Here is a 17,695-nt window from a genome sequence, read left to right on the forward strand (position 1 = left end):
CGAAAGGACGAGAGGAAATGGCCTCAAGTTGTGCCAGAGGAGGTTTAGATTGGATGTGAGGAAAAATTTCTTTACTGAAAGAGTGGTTAAACATTGGAGCAGGCTGCCCAGGGAAGTGGTTGAGTCCCCATCCCTGGAAGTATTTAAAAGAGGTGTAGATGAGGCGCTTAGGGACATGGTTTAGTGGGCATGGTGGTGTTGGGTTGACGGTTGGACTCGATGATCTTAGGGGTCTTTTCCAACCTTAATGATTCTATGATTCTATTCTATGATTTTGAGGAGAAAATGCATGTAGGCATTTGCAGACTCTTTGGGATACAGCAAACTGCAGAATTTCCTTAGTAAGCATGCACTCTGAGTCCACGGGGAGGGCTTGCACTTTGCCCTGCATCCCCACCTCCAGAGATCCTTCTCACACTGAGTGGTATGTTATGTGCCCTACCAATGTGACAACTGGCTTCTCTCTGTTCCACAGTCCTCTTTGTAACATCACTTTGGAAAACATCACCTTGCACAAACCCTGGGAAGACAATCAAACAGAAACCACCTGCAGTCAAGGGCAAAATAACACCGTGCCAATAGCTAGTTTTGATGATAAAGTGTTCCCAACCCAGACAATCTGGATATATATCACGTTCAAGCCAAAGTCACAAATAAAAATGAAGTATGAATTAACAAGCTGCGAAGGAAGCCAAAGAGGACTTTGGACTTTCTGCCTTTCTGCATATCCTGGCACTTGACGATCTTTTGAGCTGGAGGAGGCTGCCTTACCTACACTGGCTCTCCTGCACAGGGAAGGCTGAAGGAAGGCTGCAGAGAGCAGGTACAGCTAGCATCCATAGGCAAAAAGAGCAGCACATTTCAGCAAATTAGAGCATGTAAGTGTGCAAAGCATTTAGATACCTTATTTTAAAAGTTAAGTGCCACAGGAAAGTGAAGATAGATGTTATCTTGGGAAGAGTGTTACTTCTCCTCAGAGTATGTTGGCAGCGTAGGCCCTGTTATTGTGTACTTAGCAAGTTTCCCTAAAATCAAAACCTTAAATAACTGCAAAGTATGCCAATATTTCTTCAGCTCAGAGATGGGATTACCTTCTATGGTTTTTTTTTTTCTTTTTCTTACCAATGAAAAGTGCAGTGAACACTTGAGCTGTAGAAAATACACTCTAAAACCCCATGTTTCAAACAGACACCATTTTATATAAGCTGGTAAACTTCTATGGCTCCCTACTCGTTTTGGCTCCCCTGCCTGACTGCAATGGGAGCTAGCTATGTAATATCTGATGCCTACAATTCACTGAACAGCAGCTATTCTGCCTTTTTTCAAAAGAGAATACCATGTAACTCTAATCAGAGTTGATGTAGATCAATATGAGCCTTTACTTTCATTATATTTAAAGGGACACATGAATTATTGATTTGTGTATCAAATTTTGGCACACATATTTTCTGTTTTGTCTGCAGTCAATCTGCTATAGCGCACAGCGGATCGGTAGATCCAAATGTCATTCAGTACAAAAACAGAGTAATACGAGGAAGATGATTAAGCAGCTGTATATTGGCATAGGACACATTTATTTTATGTTGTCTTCAAGTTTGTAGTATGTAAAGATCTCTACTTGAACACAATGAAATAAGTTAGTGCCCTGCAAAAATCACTAAATCTGAACGTCCTTGCTTTCAAGGGTTTTATAACATGGTTGCTTACTGGACTTAAACATGATGTGCTATTTCTAGATATTTAAAAGTAATTTAAAATTAATAGCTAATTTATCTTGTGGTGTTGATAATTAGTAGAAACCAACAAAGAGGTAGTTAAAAAACAAAGGCCACATACTGCGCTGCCATATATCCTTTGCTTAATATGCCTTTTTCTTCTTGTTTTTTTTTTAAACAGTGTGGTCTGATTATACATCTGACATGAACTGATCACTAGCGTCAGGAGTTAGGTAGGATTCACCTCACTGGTTATGTATAGACATGTATACATTAGAGATTTAGTCTAACTATCTAGGCTCCCTCTACAGTCAATGCAGCAGGACAGGCACCTCACTCTACCCCATCCTCATCTTGGGATCCTTTCCAATGACCAGCTCCACCTAGATAGCAGACCTTGGCTACATACCTGAAATTTATACAGCCAAATACAGAAGATATGAATCCCAGTTGCAGTGAAAGCTGTTGATTTTACTTAAAATCTACTTTGCTTAATTTTACAGGTTTGACCCAGCCCCAATACCTCGCTTCAGCGATGCATTACAGCTAATTTCCATGAGATTAGTGCATTCTTACAGTCAGGCAAATGCAAAAGGGACTTGCTGAATCATGCCCTCAGTCAAAAAGATAGACCGATGTTCACTTGTTAAAGCTTGTACAAATCATATGCCATCCATAACAGGATTGATTAACACAGTATTAAGGATAAAGAGTAAACCTGCAGCTGTAGTGCCTCCAACATACGAGAGGGGCTTTTAGCACCTTTGACCTTTCCTACCCCCAGCTGAAGTGCAGAAATATCATTCAGATTTATTTCCACTTGGAAACAAGGAAAAGGAACCTGAAAAATAAGTTAATACTAATGAATGACAGAATGATGGTCCACTATGGAGGTGTCATCACCTGCTAATAATTTGTTTTTTCCAGGGCGTAACGCACATCCATTATATGTGTCCTGCATATTAGTAATGCTGGAGTTGGGGGCAGAGAACACCAGTTTTACTTACGCTATGTGAATAAAAACATGATCCTATGTGAATGACTCACTGCTGTTGTGTAAGCTTGTAAGCGTCTTTGCGTGATAGATGAATGCATTTTAGATGAGCCCACTTGAATCAGTGCTGTCCTCTCAAGCTTGAGGACATTGTTCTGAAGAAGACAGACTTGAAATGCAACAAGATTTGAGCTAATGTTTTACTGGAAAAGAAATCCACCAAAGATCAGCTAAGAAGTATTCTTTACTCCAATACACAAGTCAGCTTGGCCATGGCAATGCTGCTGGTTAGGAGTTATTTTTGAACTTTGACTCCAGTTACACAGCATTCCTGAGGGCAGGTGTGGTCATTCGAAACTCATTTTAGGGAAGTGGTAGATCTGGAACGTACACCAAAGGGCAGTTAGTTTCATGGCAGTATTTTTAAGAAGTTGTTTCAACTTCTTAAATCAATTAGATCAATGAATTTCTTCAATTATTACTTGCAGGCTGAAGGAGAAACCTTTTTTCACTGAACTCGACCTGTCAGGACTAAAGTGTGCTCACATGAATCCTCCCTCACCACCTCTGCCCAGCATTGCTGCCGGGCTTGCTGTTGGCTGCTGGGTGTGCTGCCACAGCTCCTGTGCCCCTCTGCTCAGCCTCATCTGCTGCTTGGGCTGCTGGAGGAGGAGAAGAGCTACCCTGAGAGCCCAGATATGCCCTGCCTGCCAGGCCCTTTGCTCCAAGATCCCCCTCTCCTCTCTGTGGCTATTGGCCATGCCCCCACATATGGCCTGATGCATCTAGAGGAGCTACTTGGCTCGCTGGGCAGCACACATGTGCTCTGCATTGGGGGAAGGTGATGTGTAGGGAGCCTGGGAAGTGGAGAGGTCTAAAGGAGTCCCATTTGTAAGAACTGGTACATTCCCTTGTCACAAGACTGAAAGTATGTATGGCCTTTATAAACTTAGGGCTATTATTTCTGGCACTGGTTCCCACTCTCACCAATCCTGGAAACCGTATTAGCAGGTACTGCACAGATTTCAGCAATCACAGTCAAACAGGAAAAATCTTGCAAAAAATTATCATCCTACATACGCAGTCATGCCTAAGAGATGACACAAGAACGATACGACAAACGTGAGAGACAAAATTTGTTTAACAGGCCCTTATTCTTTAGTCATCGACGACAATGTGTTTCTCTGTTGGCTCTGCTTCCCCGGGCAACTGCGCTGAAGCCGGAACACTTACTTCACACAGCCCAAATGCCGGTTTCCATTTTGTAGAGCTACATGATTCCATTTGCTTTGGTGGTTCAAAAGTTCAATGGGGAAGAGCTCCCATGGAGGGGAGAGCACGAGCAGCTTACACTAACAAATGGGTGCTTGCCTTGGAAAACAGCACATGTCTGTTCGCATGCATCCAAGCTGCAGACTGCTGAAGCACCCCACTGAGAGCGAGCCTGGCAGGGAAAGTGACTGTACAGACCTTTGAGTCACCAGGAGTAACACAAACAGGAGCCAGAAAAAACATTTTGCTATTTAAAAGGGAATCGTTATATAGCGTTTGATAAAGTTTATTGTACCAATTCATGGAATCAGGAGGGAAAACAGTACCCAGTTGTTTGAGGAAAGCATTCAGATGTAAAATCTGACCTCAGGTCTGTGTTGTTGTTGTGACAGGGTAGACACAAAAGGATACACAAAACCCATACTAAGAAAGGGGAAAGAAAAGCTGGTAGCTGAAAGAATCCCAGCTGCTGCATAAGGACAGTCCCAGTGTGTGAGTCCAAAGAGAATCACCCACATCCAAGTCCATGTCCAGGGCAAAAATTAGTACAAAGCGAGCAGTACTTGGGAGGTTTCAGTTGTTGCACAAAGAAATACCTTCCTTAAAAATAAAGTGTCCTGTCCTGCTCCTACTGGAGTCAGAGACCTCACTGGCACTAAGGGAGAAGAGTTAGACCTATACAGTAAGCACAGATAAGAATTTTTCCACACCAGCCTACTACATTTATATGGCATCTCTTAGCCTGAAGGGTTTGAAAGATATTTAACGTGCTATGCAGCGTTAACGGGACCATTCAGCTACTAATATATACAGGCTTCTCTATCATACCACATCAACAGGCAACCCCTCTGCCTGGAAATGCTTCTCTGCAGTGAGACAGGAGAGCTCACAGCACGCAGGCACACCACTCCAGCAGGCAAAGAGCCTTGCAGCGAGTCCTCCCAGCATGCACACTGCCAGCTCTGCCCCTAGACCTCGCACTGGCTTCTCAGAGAGCACCCTAGCAGCCTCACCATCTTAAATTTTACTTGCCAGGATATTTTACGTACAAACCCTCAACACTTTCTCCTGCACCCACCTCACTGCTTGGGGGAAAAAGCATGTGTGTGGCAGATGTTAGCCCCGCTGCTCTGCAGCTCCTGGAGGCACTCAGAAAGGGAGAAGGGGAGGGCAGTGTGCAAATCTGCATCGCACAGCAGGCAATGATGCCCTTGGCACTATATAATCCATCTGCCCACTCAAAGGTACCCTGAAGCCCAGCTAACCATAAGACTTCTCTGAAGCACCTCTCCCTGCACATGGTTTTTAGAAGAACTGCATCAAACGGTACGTCCTGGAGCACCACATTGTGCATAAGCTACCAAAGAGCTGAGTACCACAACCTGCTGAGTTTGAGCAGACCCAAAGAAATGGTTTAGAGCTGAAGTTACCTGTAGGGCTCTCCCAGCCTTTTTGAGCCCTGTGCTTAAAATGTCCATTTATGATATCTTTTTTTTTCTTTCCCCCAACATAATATGAGATAATTTCAATGATGAAGCCAGATGCTGGCAGAGAATATTGTGAGGTCAAAATGTTTTATACATTGTGGTTGGGAAAAAAAAAAAAGCAGCTACTAAACTCTGTGGTTTACTTAAAGTGCTCTTAGTGTTATTTTTTAAAGGCACACCAGTCCTAGAAATATTCAAGTTGGGTGGTCAGTATTTTTTTTTCAGTCTCAAGCAACTGGTGGAAAATAGGAACAGACAAGCCGTGAAAGCTTAAGCCTACCTTTAGTTGCTTTTCTGGCAAGAAATCACTGCTCAGCCTGAAAATGCTGCCATAGTCTACAAGAAGAAAACTGTGGATGAAAAAGTATCTCAGAGTATGTGTCAGTTTTAATGGATGAGGCCTTTATCATGAGGCAGAACTAAGAAAAAAGTCCAAAACCACTGAGGGCATTGTGGCATTTTTTTTTTCCCAGACAGTAACAAAACTCCTGCATGTTGCTGTTTGTGGTTTATTATGTGTCTGTGCATCAGGAGCATGTGAATTTTGATTCGTAATGGTTCAGACACAGGACAGGAAACCTGAGCCAAGGATGGGCTTTGTTTCTGGTCTGAAACTGCCATTTTTGCTGGCCTGAGATTGTTGAGGAATGACTCTCAAATCCTGGAATGATACTCTGTGTTCTCATATCAAACAAGCTGCAAATACACTAAGAGGAAAATTATGTCAGAAGCCACCTTTAAGCACTTTACTCACTTTCAACCTTTTCCTCCATCATTTTACAAATAAAAAAAAGAAAAATGTTTCTAACAGTAAGGACAGCAAAACCCTTGAGAAATTACCCAGGAAAGAAATGCTGCAGTGTTTGAAGAGAAGCTTAAACAAACACATATCAGAAATGTGTTTAAAGCTGTGGGAGCTCAGCCGGAGCTGCTACTTTGCAGCTGGGGAGACAGAGGACAGCTGTAAAGGCTGTCAGGGCGGCACTTGGAGGTGAAAGAGCCCAACATCTCCTCTTGCACCTTTGCCAAGGCAGGAGCTTTGGCTTATGTGCTGGGGGAAGTCCCAGAACTGACAGCCCCTAACCAGCCTAACCTGAAAATTTAGCTCTACCAAGAATTTTGCTCATTATAACAATAAAAACCTAAGGAGATTAAAAACAGAAAAATCATCACTCAGCATAAGTCATGGGGTGTTCAAAAAGCTTTGTAGGTTCAATCAGGTTCAAGCTAATGTTTAGCTGCTTTGCTGACAAAATTGCTTTTCTTCCTTTCTTGTTCTGAGTATTCGTACTTCTTCATTTGCACCTCAGTCACTTGTCTGCATAGCCTGCCATATCCCTCCATGGTTGTGTTCCAAGAAAAAGAAAGATCGTGCATGGGAAGAACTAAAGAACTCTACCTCGTCCTCAAAATCTTTAATCCAAAGACTTGATTGCGTGTAAGAGGTGCCTAATGCACACAGGCAGCCATTTTCTGCACTCACAAACACAGCTATAGCTGCTCGGTTTCTAGAGTTCAGCTGTGGTTGATTCATCATAAATACTTCTGAGCTCCTTCCTCTGCCTGCAAAGGGACAGTTCTGTGTCCTCATTTTCACTATTAGGATGTTTTTGAAAAACTCCCCATTATTTAGTACTTTGAAACCATGCTGTCTCTTCAAGCATAAAGTGTTGGCACTGATATACCCTGTGGATTTTTATACAGTAAATTGATCAGATTATTTTGTTTAAAACTATTGTTCTAAATACAATCAGAGATTTCTGGCTCTTGGATTATGTTCATTTTGGCCTCATCACAGCTAAAATTCTGACTTGAAGCCCTTATAAATATTTGTCCTTTTAGCATTTATTTTGATTGTAATCATATTCATAGAGTTTGTTTGATTGCTTTTTTAAAGAAAAAAAGTAATCATAAGTCAGATTAAATAGATCACTTGGCTACATGGTTTTGCCATGAATCTCTGTTCTGTAGAGCAAGATATTATTGCCAGATTTTTCCTGCAACCTCTGTAAACATGTCCTTTTCTGTCCTATAATTGCTTTAACGTCTATTTTCGTGCACAAGTTAACTATTCTCCATTAATTTTATTAGCAGGAAGATTCTGTGTAATGTTCAAACTCCATAAAGTTGTACACTCATTCTCATTTATTTAAATACCCCAATCAGTCTTAACAAATTCAGTACTATGCTTCACAAGCAGGCTATCCTCCACCTATCAAAGTGAGCCTTGCAATGAAACACTAACCAGTTTTAAGAGTGCACCCCAAGCCTATTCAGAAAAGATCCATTTCAGCCTTTAAGCACATGCATCTCTGACACTGATTTATCCAGGAACAGTGTTTGCTTGTTCACATCTGGGAGCAGATTTCAGCTTCAAATTTGGATGAGATAAATGGTTGGCAAATTAATATATTTCTGGTTTACAAAAAGGGAGGTCAAGTTTTTCTGAACAAAAGCAAAATTCATTTGTGGATCAACTTCAGCTTGTGGACTCTCTCCCCACATTCACACATGTGCTTTGGCAAATGCATTTTGTAGTGAACTAACTCAACACAATAACATAGAGCCTTTTAACTCAGTGTTGCTGGTTCAGATGAATAATTTTTCAGTGTGTTCATAGTGGCAGGCATTCTCTTTTCACAGCGTACGTAGCAAAAGTTAGCATTTACTGTGATGTGAAGCCTACACACTGCAGTGCTGCAATGTTTCTGAGAGATAGGCAAAGGCAAGGGAGGGGAAGGGACAGCAAGCACCAATAGAAAGCTCCCAGCCTGTGGCAAGGTATGGCTCCCAATCTGTATGCACCATGTGTGGTTTACGTAAGATGTAGCATATTGTTTGAGACCACTTATTTTAGAATATTGACACAGAAATTTATCACAATTACCATGAATTATTGCCTGCCTTGCCAGTTTCTGCAGTAGTCAGTAAATGGTTCTGGAACTATAAAAATAGTCTCAGTGCAATGAATGGTTTATTGTGGTCAGGACTGAAACACTGGAAAACCTACAGTATTGCTAATTCAGTGCAGCTGCTCTGCAAAGGCACACATGAATTTGGTAACCTGGCTTTGGGGTTGAAAACACAGGGCCTCTCAGAAGACACAAATCCCCAAATTGAAATGTGAGAACTAATATACTGCAAGTATCTTTTGCCCTATGGTACATGTGTATCAGGAGCTATCTGAGATTCTCCAATGCATCACTCAAAATCCTCTTCAGTGTCTTTGCTTTGAAAATACTTTTTTAAAAAATTTAAGTATATATTGTCAGAAGACACCCCATTTTTACCAGAGCTTTGAGGAGAGGGAGAAGGAATTTATCAAAAGCACATTTAAAGGAAGCTTCAGAAATTTTTCTAACTTTACAACTTCTTTGTTTTTCCAGAAAATAAAATCATGTTTCAGCCAGTTCAACTTATTATACAGTAACAGAACGTGCTGGAGTTCATCATTATACCCAAATAGTGAAGTTTCTAGTGTTCTTTACTCAATATACAAGTGTATCTATTCTAGAAAAACATTAATGGAGGGCCAGAAGGGAAACAAGCAGATCTTGTAGCCAGACCTGCTTATTAAAGGCTCCAGAACTGAATCCAGTGACTTTTTGTCAGACTAAAGCACGTTACGCTGAAAGGCAGTCAGTAAGGAACTGGGTACTTCAGCAGAATATATCACTATCTTTGGTATCTTGTTCCAATTGTAAATCACTGTCACTGTTAAACATTCTTGTCTTACTCACTGTTTGCACTTACCTGGCTGCAGCTTCCAGATGATCCTCCTCATGCCTTTCCCCACTAGATTCAAGAGCCCGTTAGAACCCATTGAAGTATTTATATGTTGTAATCAAGTCACCCCTCAAGCCTCTTCCTGACAAACTAAACAGATTGAGCTCCTTAAGCCTCTCCACGGAAGACATTATCTCTAGCCCTCAAAACAGTTTGGGAATTCTTACCACACTCTGCTGTTTCCTAGCTGCTGCCTTTTTTTTTTTCTTTTCTCCTTTTTTTAACCATGATCAGATCATCTTCCCCAATACCAGTTTACCAAAGGTATACAAAACAGTATCATCCAATTTTTCCTACTTATTATGCCTCCTTTAGCCATCTGTGGATTTTTTTTTCCAGTGCTGAATACATATTGGGAGTTGCACACGGAACGTTGCCTTAGTTGCCTGTCATATTCAGCACAGCACCCCTTTCCATACATGTAGCTGGCAATCCTTGTTTCTAAAGGTGTATTCTTCCAATGAATCAGTTAATCAGTTTAGCAAGTGGCTCGGATATCTCTGATAGCCCGCTCATCCTGTTATTTAATATTCTACCGATCACTGTGTTATCCCATTTGTAATGCTTCCTCTCAGATTATTGAGAAACTGCGCCTACCATTTAGCCTGTTCATCATTCACTGAAGTGCACTTTACAGGTTCGATGTTGCAATGCTAAGTGATAAAAACATACATCTCAGTCAAAAAGTAAATTTACCTCAGAGGCTGAAATCAGGTTTGTCTGACCACATTAATTATACTCTTATTCTTCAGTTCTCTCTGTCAGAGATTTTTTTCCTAAGATTTTTCTTGCCTTTCTCTACAAAATGAGAACTAGTCCATTTTTTTGAAATGTCACTAAGCAAATTCCCTGCTCTTGCAGAATGGTGGTGATATTCTTGATCTTTTCTGCTCCTCTTTTGCATTTCAAAACTTTTAATGTATGCTGTTTGATTTTCCTCACTTTTTACGTTTCATATTTCTAATTCTTTACTTTGTTTTCTTCTAAAGTAGCATATGCTTTTAGCCAAAATAATATTTTCACGTTGCCAAGGAATATTGGCTTTTTGGCCATCTAGAAAAATCTGAGAACTCTTTGAGATTTCTTCGACATTCTTCTGTGTGTGTGTACACATATACACACACACATCATGTTTGTCCTTATTTTTCTTCAGCTCTGGTAAAGCAGACCTTGGGAATCAGGCACCATAGACAACAGTGGCTGGAACCGGTCCTCTTTCTATCTATTATTGATGTAATCAGGCCATGATCACCAGCTTCTGTGTAAACACTGATTTCTAGCCCACCAACTAACTCCCTTCCTCCTTAGAAATTAGGCTCAAAATGCAGCTACTGTGTGTAAAGAGCAAGAAATTTTGAAATAGAAAATTTGGCTTTACAATTAAGAACTTTAATAATGGTCCACTTTGGGTGCCTAAGAACTTCGACATAGGAGCTTAAGGCTCAAACTGACCTTCTCCCATAAGTCCTGATTTTTTTTCACCACATTCTAGAGAGGGACTTAAGAAATTGTGTGTCATGTTCTCCCATTTTATTTATGACCCACAAAAGGTTCCCCACCAGTATCTTCTGATGGGCTTTGCAGCAGTAATGCGTTTGAATCAGAACTAATCTGTTCTCATTCGCCAATTCAATTAATACAAGCAAAGGTGTCTAGAATATTCCAGTTAACAGACACATGCATCATCAGAAAACTAATTCAGATCCATCCCTTTCCAGGTTCCTAATTTTCCCTAAATATTATCTGAATTCTGTGCAGACCAAAGGCTTTTGATAAACTGGGCAAATTAAATGGTTGCAGTTACCTTAGTACAGATTGCTCCATTCTTTATGGCTTAAAATCCTATCTGTAAAATCCGTATGACTTAGAAGCACCATCAGAGAAGAAAAAGAATAAGCTGCTTACGATAGTTTGAAAGTTGAATTAGATTACAGTAGAATTTAACTGTTTTTCTGGAGGAAATCCGCATGTGTGTCAATTGTAGCAGCTAGAATTGGGTCTCCTGGTTGTTTATGTAGTTGGGGTAAAGAAAATTCACTGCACAAGCTGAAGCTGGGAGGGTAGCTGCAACGTCCCCCAGCACAGTCCTCTCTGTCCAGCACAGCAGTCGGCTGTGCTTCTGCCACTCTCCCACCCGCCTACGCTCAGTGCTTTTTTCACAAGGGAAGTGCAACTGGAAAACTGCAAAGCCAGAACCGGCCAGTCCAGGGAATTTTTCTCTTAATATGCCGTCCCTAGGTGCAAAGCTGTGTAGTTTGTTTCATGAATGACTAATACATTGTGTGACTCTTCTATTTTTATTCCTTGTTTCAACTGACAGATTATATAAACGTGTTGCTACAGCTTTACGTACAGCACAAGAAAATTGAGTTTTCAAGAAGGTTAATCTGGAGGCTCAGCGAAGAAAACAGTGACAGCAGAGAAGAGCTAACATGAAGGGGAGAAGGAGGCTCAGGTCAGCGTGTAGAGGTCAGATCAGGAGACAGCATGCTTTACTATCTATTAGCTATGTAATTTTTGCCTGTAATTGCCTTCTTTCATTCGCAGTGCCAAGTGACACTAAGTATATGGAGAGACCTGATAAACATGAGATTGAAGAGAGAAGGGAATACAAGACTTACATCACCTAAGTGCCAAGGCCCTGACAAAAAAAACAGTCCTATTAAAAACAATAGCCTTGGCAATCCCAGTCAATTGCTAAAATCTACACCTTCCTGATATTTTTCCTGATACCGTGCTGGCAGTTGCCGGGGCCTCACCACTAACATGCGGGAGGAGTATTTTGATCACCGTGTAATGGTCTGGTAACGCACAGCTCCGTAACTCTGCTTTGAGCGGCAGCTTCTCCCCTGCGCTCCCAAGGTCAACACTGGAGAATGGAAACCATTTCACAGCCTGGAGGAAGCAGTATTGCGTTTAACAGGTATTGCACTCACAGGTTCTTTACACTGTCAATTGCCAGCATAAAATTAGTTAATTATTGTCAAAAGTCCAGCTTTCCTGCAAATGCCCCCTAGCCCAGTAACTCAGGAATGCACGGAACACAAGAGAAGAAGGATGCTTAGTGAAAATTAGTGCGTGCTTGCACCTGTGTGCGTCACTGCTGCCTGGTGAGTACAGTGAAGCGTTGGGGGTGCTTTTGTGTTTGAAAGCAGCTTTGTGCATAAGAGCAAAACATATGCACCGAAAATGACCTCCTTTTCAGGTGAGACAGGTAGCAGGGGCACACGCAAACCACACCGTGCATTGCTTGTTTTTCCCGAGACTGCATCAACTGGGAAATTATTTCAGAACACCTGATATAATCAGCGAGCTCCCATCAGGCTTTCAGACATTAAGCCAAGCCATGGGATCATCGCCAGTGGTTAAATTGACAGCGTAAAATGGAAAAAAAGATGAAGAAAGAGTGGAACACCCGTAATAAAAACATTATAGTGGACAGATAGTAAAGAAATTTTATTGTAGCTAACAATGAACAGGAACCAGCATCTGTACTGGAGCAGAAAAAGCAGTGAGCAAACACAACAAGACCAGTGACTGTGACTGCAGACTTGCTGAACTCATTAAAAACCATGACAAGAAAGGTATAGGCACCTTATGCAAGATTTATGATGCTGCCTGCAGGAGAAGGTTTGAAGCAAACACTGCCAAAGGAAGCAAGCGAGAATTAAAATGATATTACTTAAAACGTGTGTAAACAAAGTACATTGGCGAAGAAAGAAGCCATGGGAATACCATAGGAAGTATCCTAGACATTGGGTCAGAAAACACTGTATCAGCACTTTGGCCTACACCAGGAATCATGAGGAAAGGACATGGACAAACAACTGCGTGCCTGGTCAAGTAAATCAAGTTTTCTACTTGTGTACGTCACAGAAAGCTGCAGTGAAGAGGCTCTTGTGTATTCTTCACTCTGCTGTGCTGTCTGTATTTTAGCTGAGAAACCACAATTCAGAACAGAAAGGTAGAATAAAAATGTGAAGCACTCGTGCCAAAGTAACAAATCAAAGGTCTGAGAAATAGGGTTCAGCAAAATACATGTGCTGGTGCAGACAGCCAACTGATCCAATTTTTAAACCCCCGGTTTCCCCAAACCTTATTTATGTATTAGCCAGAGAGAAGACATAAGGTGAAATACATGTGTTATTTTTTTCTTTTAATATATGCTCTGATCCAAAACTGAGATGAAATTTCTGTGCTGTAATTGGCACTACTCAAAACGTATTTCCTTTTTGAAGTCAGTGACTAGTTGAAATATCACTCTTCTCTATGGCCTACAGTCGCTCTCTGAAACGAGCTACGTGGGTTATTTTCAAGGCCCGTTGTTACTTTTGGCTGTTGCAGAAATTTTTCACCCTTGTTTTTTCAAATTGAACTGGACACTTTCAACTGACGTGACAAACTTTAGGCAGGGTGCCTCGAATCCCCACCTCCTCCAGCCCTCATGCTGTCTGAAGAATTACCATGACCAGAAAAGGCTGATTTCCTTTCACAAGCTGCAGGCATGACAAGCCAGCACTGATTGCAAGCAACAGGAACAAACTCCTGCTCGCAGGCTAGGTCCTGATGGACAGCAGAAAATGACTTTCTGCAAAGGCCTTCTATTACATTAGAGTAAAAAAAAGCTGTGCTAGTAACACAAATAAATTTGTACCGCACCCACAAGGGAAAGAAAACATTTTTTGCACATCTCTTGACAATGTTTTGGTAAATGCCTTGCCCCCAGACAGCACTGCTCTTCTGTCCTCTTATGTCCCCTTTAAGCTGTTCTCTGCAGCGTGTTGGTGGTACCCCCCTGCTCTGTTTTATTAACTCTGTCTGTGAATGACAACTTGTTTTAGTGGGGTGCAACCGGCCGGTCATCTGGCAAGCACTCGCAAAGACTCCAGTCCAAAAAGCCAATCTCCTCCTAGCTCCAAATCTGCAAGGCCTTAATGAGGTCTTGGGGAGAAGCAGCAGCTACCAGAGATTCATTAAAGATGAGGACAGCCTAGCACAGCTACTAATTGCTCTAACTCACTAGCTCGTGTTGTTTGTAGAAACTGGAGCCTGCCAGGCGATGCTCTCAATTTAAATTGTTGCGGTGCTTTGTGCCTGCTTTGGAACTTTCCCACTCTACCCATGAATCAAAGCGCGTAACAGATTTATTTTCTTTTCTATCATGACAGAAGAGACTTACTCTGCTGAGGTCTGCGCATATTCTTGTCTAGATAAATATTCAACTACTGAAAGCTATGCTATTGTAAACTTTCTGAGGAATAATTATAAAGGTATCATCAATAGTATATTCTTGTGTAGTGTTTAAATACTGGACTACATCCTTTCTAAACATCGACATGGTAAATATTTTGCTGCTGCAGGTCTGATTAAAATCAGAGTAAAAGCCTAGTCTTTTATGAAGAGATGTGGCAAATCACTACTTGATGAAAATGTATTTCCTCAGTAAAGTCAGAAAGCCTCTGGCATATACTGGTTTTGATCTTATTAAAAAAATCCTTTTTGATTCATCTGCTCGTACTTTTTATGCATGCAATAACTTCCAGTTCACCCAAACATTCCTTAGTTGTACCTTGCATACTCATTAAAATATGGCACTTGTCATTCATAATCTACATATGTTCATGTCTGAGGGTGTTTAAATGAAGGACTAGATAGACCAGAGCTGTTAGAATGTTAGAATCAAGCCAGTAGGTTTTGTCTCAAGTGTTGGAAAACTATTTCTCAAGCTGCATTTCTGCAGACAGATAACAATCTGAGAAACTGAAGCTTAAGTAATTCCATTAGAAACATGTGGGGATAATACTAACAGAGAGTTTTGTAAATTAAACACAGCAAGAGATTTTAGATCTCAGAGGGACATTTTCAGAACAGGCAAATGGCAAGAGATGCCACCTGCATCTGCCAGCTAAGCACGGGCAACACTGTACCTGTGAAAATTTACCTCCAGCCCTGTCTTCTCCTCACCTGACCTGCTCACTCGGGCAGCAGATGGGGCACGCACCTGACAGGCACAGGACTGATTGTTTTTGCTTGTTTTCTTGGGTTGGGGTTTTTTAATGGGAATATTTTGCCAATATGAATTGACACCCCAACCAGCTTTTTCTAACTACAGTCTTACTGTAAGCGCAGACTTGAAGGAGTGGCAGATTCCCAACAAAGAAGATCTGAAGGAGGAGAAGGGCTCCAGAGCATGGATTTTCCTTGAAGTGTCCTACAGGGGCATCTGTGGTCTCTGCTCTGAAGCTGAACGTGCTTTTGAAATAGCAGCTATGCAGATGCCCCGCTCTGATGCCGAGGGTCTACATTGGTTTAACTCTGTTTCTAGAGAAATAGCTAAAAGCTTATCTTGGCTGAAAGACTGTCTAATGTCCTTGAGGAAATGATCATGGTTAACAGCTTTGCACCACAGAAGGGTCAAACTTTGAGTAAAAGGATAGAATTTATCTGATGAGAAAACAGTTTGTTGTATGGTTCATGGCTATGAAATAGTCCTCTCTTCCCATGCAGCGGGCATCAGAAACCTCATGCCCTACTTGCGAAAATGTGAGCCAAACACCTATGTGGCTATAAAAAAGCAGAAAAGCAAAACAAAAATTCTGAAATACAGTTACAAAATTGTAAACTACAGTTCATAAAGGTCAGACAGTCCAGATACTGAACAGAAAGCCCAGGAGACTTGCAGATGCTGCTATGGTGGCACTGGCTGAGCATTTCACATTGGCCACTCACCAAACTACTGTGAGGTGCTGGGTTGCTGCATCCCCAGGCAGCTGTGTCCCAGCTGAGACTCAGACTCCCAGTGTGCTTTAACACCCTCTTCCCACTGGAGGATGATTTTGGTTTCCAGCTAAGTCTGCAGAAAATTTGTAATAGCTGTGAACTGAAATACTTTTCATGACATTTTGAATACATCATGGCTTTTACCGAAGGAGTAAAGTGACAGGTCATCACAGAAACAACAGTCTTTGGAAAAGCAATGGTTATCACTAACTCTCCTTTCCTTTCATAGTCCCTGAGAGTCTTAAGGAAAACAGGATTTCCTTTGCCTCTCTGGGTTTCTCACTGAGCTGCTGGAAATAGCCTGAGAGCGCTAAAGCCACAGTTGCTTTTGCAAAAACCCATTGCTGCTCTGCAAGAGCTCCCTGATGAGCTCTCATCAGCCATCCTCAGCAGGTACCTGCAAGCGGCGTTGCCAGGGTGACCTCCTCCCCAGTAGCCTGTCGTCTGCCGGGAAAGCCACAGTTTAGCTCTCACTGGTTAGAGCAATTAGATTTTGACAGTATAGCACTTAGCCAACGACTCCATACTGCAAGTCTTTAGTGAGCTCCCTTAGAAATGGGAGGCAAGGAGCAGCCTCACAGTCAAAATGGAGTTTTCAATCCCGTGGGAAGGTAGACAGAGCTCCCAGGTTCAGAGTCATGCTGTAAACCACGCATGGACACAACCTGGGGTGGCATATCACAGCTGAGATGCAGGAGCACCTAAAGGTGAATGAGCAGCATATAGTTCCTCAGAAACCTGCTGGGAAAATCTGCTTGCACAAGACATTCATTCAAAAACTGAAAAACAAATACATTTGCAAAATCAGTGTACAACTTCCAAAGCAGGAAAAAGAACAGTATTTCCCTAAGTGTTCTGCATGGTGTGGGGTGTTTTCTTAGCACTTCTTACTAAATGACTTCAACAAACGTTGTTTTACATAGTCTTCTGTTCTACTTGAAATGGCATCGTGCCTTATAAATATTCAGCAAGACACAGGTCTTCCTTCTGCATCCTAGAAAGGACTGCACAGTCCCTCTAGACAGAGGGCTGGGCTCAGGGCTTCAGTATAGGCTTTAATCAAGGGGCAGTTTTATTGTATAAAAGTGGGTGACAAGCAAACAAATACATCTGCTTCCAGAAATTATAAGGCACAATAAGGCAAACCCAAAACCACTGTGTTTGCAAGAGGGTCCGTAAAGTAAAAACAAAACACAACACTTCCATGCTTTAAGAGAGAAATGCTACACAAGCAAGAGTAAGCATAGGGCTGTTTCTGGAAAGTATTTTAACACAGCAGTCATGATGTAAAACTTATTCTAACCAGTGCTGAGAGGATCAAAACAGAACTTAGGCAAAGGGGAGAAACGTGGTGGTGTGAGTTAAGGGAATTAACATAGCTAATAAGAAGTATGCAGAATAAATTAGCTATGATAGCTAATTTATCTTGAATAAACACATTTATATATAGGCTTACATGAATGAATGGAACGAGCAGATTTTAACTCTCTGCAGGTAAATTTGCGTTCACGCTGGTTCTCATGCTGCTATATCTACATTAAATTATAAAGAGGATGACAAGTCCTTTTCCTCAGCAGCACTGCAGAAGGAAAGGAGGTTTGTCCAGTCACCAGAGATAGTCACAAGCTGTGTTTCTTAGGACAAGTCGCTCAGCTTCACTG

This window comes from Pygoscelis adeliae, unplaced genomic scaffold (genome assembly GCF_000699105.1).
Source record: "Pygoscelis adeliae isolate BGI_AS28 unplaced genomic scaffold, ASM69910v1 Scaffold4, whole genome shotgun sequence".
NCBI lineage: Eukaryota > Metazoa > Chordata > Aves > Sphenisciformes > Spheniscidae > Pygoscelis > Pygoscelis adeliae.